Genomic DNA, 4,632 nt, shown 5'->3' with positions numbered 1-4,632 from the left:
TATAGGCATGCCTTGGCTTAACCACATTGGATTCTCCTCTTCCATTGTTACTTTAGCCTTTGCACACAACCTCCAAATGGTACTTGGATAGTATAACCAAGACCCGGCCGAGTTCTTCTCACCAAGCTTTTGAATGTCTTTTGCCAGGATTTCATGAACTTTTACCTCTCCTCCCACAATAATGCAATGCAACATAACAGCTCTATTCCTGTTAACTTCTGAGGTGTTTACTGTGCCCAGAATTGATCTTTTCAACAACTCATACCATCCCTTTGCTTCCGGGGTAAGGTTAACTCTCTTCAAATACTTGTATTTGTTCTTGTCATCTCCTTCCCACTCTGAGTTCTCCATACAAATATCTCTAGCAATCCCATCATAATCCAGATCACCATTTACCCTTTGGTGGTATCCCGGTTCACTAAAGCGGACTGATTTTAGTCCCAAGACTTTCTTGATTGCATCCGAGCTAAAGTCTACTTCCACTCCCCGCACATAGCTCTTGTATGTTAGGGCCTCACTCATGTCAAGCCTTGAGACATTGGCATAGAACTCTCTTATGATATTAGCATTGATTCGGGTGATTGGTGATATGAGTTCCTCCCACTTCCTCTTTCGATTTTTGTCCTTCATTTCTTGGCATCCATCATCCGGTAGCAAGAGTGGAATTTCTGGATATATCTTCTTCTCATTCATCCATTCAATTTGCATCTGATGGTACCGAGATTTGAATCTCCATCGGTCATATTCAGGGGTGCTCTCCTCCACCATGGGATCTTTCCCTCTTCTTTGTTTGGTTCTTGAGGAAGAGGCCATGATCACTTGGTTATTTGAGACTCTTGAGGTTAAAGGGAGTGTGAAGAATATTGGATATTTTGATGTATATTTGGAGCAAGAAGAAATTTGAGGCTGAGCTTATTATGATGAGAAATGATGAAGGGAATGGAGTTTAAATGGTTGTGGTGCAAGGATTCGGTCATATGCATGGCTTGAAGGTGGTGTGTCATTTAAATGAACAATGAAGGGCTAGGATGCTATTGGATACTATGTGAATCAAAGGTGTGCATGTAGGGATGAATGAAGACAAATCTTGCTTCTTCAATTGCCTTTGCCCTGATCATCTCAAGGAGTGACAGATTCTCTTTTTGAGGCATGTGATGAGATTTTGTCCTCATGCTATGCTTTCCTTTGTCTTGTCTCTTTCATAGAGTGTTCTTTGACCACCTAGTCATCACAACAAGACAACAAGCATTAGTTTTATCAAACTGTGGCAAGAGTGCTTCTTTTCATTTACACTATATGAATAACCATTCCTTATATCCATTTGAATCGTGACTTTTCTTGGAGGACACCAAACTTAATGTTTGGTCATATAGTTGAAAATATGTGTTTCTTCCTCCAACTAGTGAAATTGAAATCCCACTGTCATTCTTGGTTAAATGTTTAAATGAAGTGTTTTCAAATTTTTTTTTTCTTCATGAAGGATCAATTGTGTCCCCAAATCCGTGCATCAAAGTTTGATGAACACCAAACTTGTCTCTTGCTTAAGGGGTAAATGTGAGATATTAGTAGTAAATCACAATTGATGCCTTCATCACAGAATAAGATTTCTTTTTAATTGAAAAGTCTCAGTAAGAGATAATGTATGATCATTGATGCATGATTTTTAAATTTTCATGAGAAGAGAAACACCAAACTTAGTGTTTGGTCATATGCTAGGCATATAGTATGAAAATGTTTGTACCACTGGTTTGGTGTGCTTGAAGGCACACCAAACTTTAGAAGTCTTAGCATATGTAAAAAAAATTTTGCATGCATTCATTAAGTATGTCCATGAAAAGAAAAAATTCATGCTCAGTTGATCATAGCTTATTGAATGTAAAATGACAATAATCTTAAATCATGGGTTGCCTCTCATGGAGCGCTCTTTTATTGTCACTAGCTTGACATTGGAGCTTTCTTTTATGGTGGTTGAGGATTGTAGTGCCTCAACTTGTCTCCCCTGACTGTGATCCTCTTCTTTGTTCTCTGGTGTTCAATTTCAGCATGTCCCAACGAGAGTATGTTGCTGACAGTGTAATAGTCATCAGTCTGTTGGCTTGCTCCCAGTTGTTGATATATCAATTGCACTTTGTCACCTTTGGAAAGCCCCTCTGTTGGAATCTTCCTATTCTTCCAACCCTTTTTTGTTTTGTTTCTGCGTTTCATCCCCTTTTTTGTTGATCTTTCTTTTATGGCTGTAGGCTTACCTTGGGAATCTCTCTCTTCAGTGGCTAATACTCCAATACCCTCTTGGACTTTTTCATCCTTCTGCACAATCTTCTGCCTTGGGATATTGTTGTGAATCACCTTGTCAATTTCCATAGAGTCCCTCCTCCTATTACTATACTGGGCTTCTGGTAATACTTTCAGAGTGACACTCTTATCATGCATCCTGAGAGTTAGTTCTCCTTGCTCTATGTCTATGATAGCTCTACCAGTGGCCAAGAATGGCCTTCCCAGTATAATAGAATCACCATCATCCCCATCTAAATCCAGAACCACAAAATCTGCAGGGTATATGAAATTGTCCACCTTGACCAGAAGGTTTTCAATCATACCCATGGGGTATACCGTTGACTTATCTACTAGCTCTAGAGATATCTGTACTGGTTTAACTTCCTCTATATGCAACTTTTTTACCAAGGAGGATGGTATTAAGTTGATACTTGCTCCTAAATCGCACATTGCTTTAGTGATGGTTAATTCCCCAATGGTGCAAGGTAGCAAAAAGCTCCCTGGGTCCTCAAGCTTAGGAGGAAGCCCTTTTTGAATCAAGGCTCTGCATTCCTCAGTAAGCAGTATGGTTTCTTTCTCATCCCAACTTCTCTTCTTATTGATGAGCTCCTTCAAAAACTTGGCATACAGAGGCATTTGCTCAAGTGCTTCCGCCAAGGGAATATTTATCTCCAACTTCTTGAAAGTCTCAAGGAACTTGTGAAATTGTTGGTCCTTTGCCTCCTTGTTGAATCTCTGGGGATATGGCAGTGGAGGTACAAAGGCCTTCTTTGCTTGTTGCTTTTGATTCTTTGTTGGCTCTTCAATTGCTTCATTCCCCTTTTTTGGAATTTTTGATTGTTTCTCCTTTTCTTGAATTTGTTTTGAAGCTTGCTTGCTTGCCATTGCATCATCATTATTGGCTTCTTCTGTGTGTGTTGGCTGTTCCTCTTCTAGTGGTCTCTTGCTGCTCTTCAATGTTCTCCCGCTCCTTAATTGTATTGCCTTGCATTCTTCCTTAGGATTTGGGATTGTGTCACTCGGCAGTGAACTTGAAGGTCTCTCAACAGAAATCTGTTTGGAGATTTGCCCAATTTGCCTCTCTAGGCTCTTTATGGAGGCTTCATGGTTCTTGGTTGTCATTCCCTGGTGTTTCAACATTTTATCCATCAAGGTCTCCAAGTTAGTGAGTCTTTGAGATTCAAGTGATACTTGAGGTGGGTTATGAGATGTGGGTGGTGGATGGTAGGCATTTTGGTTGGTGGGTTGGTTATTGGATTGGTACTGGTTGGGGTTGGGGTAGTTGTTTTGAGGTTTTCTGTAGGGGTTCTGGTTAGTTTGCTGCTGGTTGTGGTTTTGGTTGCTTCTTGAGTTGTTTTGGTTTGAGTTCCTCTGCCATGGTTGTTGGTTTTGGGTGTGATTATCTCCCCATCTGAGGTTTGGGTGGTTCTTCCAGGATGGATTGTATGTATCACCATACACTTCATTTGGTCCTTGGTTGTGCATATACTGTACTTGCTCTTGTTGTTGTTCTTCTTGAGTTTCTTCATTTTGCCCCCATGTGGATGATGGTTGGCTTGTGTTAACTGCTGCAATTGGAGGCTATCAATCCTCTTGGCCATTTGCTTAAATTGTTGTTGAATTTGCTGCTGCATCATCTTGTTTTGAGCCAAGATTGAGTCCACTCCTTCTAGCTCTATTACTCCTCTCCTTTGTGATGGTTGGCGATTTCTTTGGTGAGCAAAGAAATATTGATTATTGGCCACCATGTCAATAAGATTTTGAGCTTCTTCTGCTGTTTTCATCAGTTGCAATGATCCTCCAGCTGAGTGGTCAAGTGATTCTTGAGCCTTTAGAGTGAGTCCTTCATAGAAGTTCTGTAGCTTGTCCCACTCAGTGAACATTTCTGGTGGACATTTCCTCAGCAGAGCCTTGTATCTCTCCCATGCTTCATACAGATTTTCAGCATCCAATTGTGTGAATATTTGCACCTCAGTTTTCAGCCTAATGACTCTTTGAGGTGGATAGAATTTGGCTAGAAATTTAGTCACCAAATCATCCCAGCTAGTGATGCTTCCTTGAGGAAAAGTTTCAAGCCATTGTGCGGCCTTGTCCCTTAATGAGAACGGGAACAGCAGAAGCTTGTAGGTCTCAGGATTCACGCCATTGGACTTGACAGTGTCACAAATCCTTAAGAAGGTAGATAGATGTTGATTTGGATCCTCCAATGGTCCTCCCCCAAATGAGCAGTTGTTTTGGACCAATGTAATGAGTTGTGGCTTCAATTCAAAGTTATTTGCATTGACATTAGGGGTGAGAATGCTGCTTCCACAATGTCTAGCATTTGCAAAGGTATAGGAGGCCAAAACTCTCATCTGG

This window comes from Arachis hypogaea, chromosome 20, assembly GCF_003086295.3.
Source record: "Arachis hypogaea cultivar Tifrunner chromosome 20, arahy.Tifrunner.gnm2.J5K5, whole genome shotgun sequence".
NCBI lineage: Eukaryota > Viridiplantae > Streptophyta > Magnoliopsida > Fabales > Fabaceae > Arachis > Arachis hypogaea.
The sequence above is the reverse complement of the archived record's forward strand: the minus strand, read 5'-3'. Positions refer to the sequence as shown.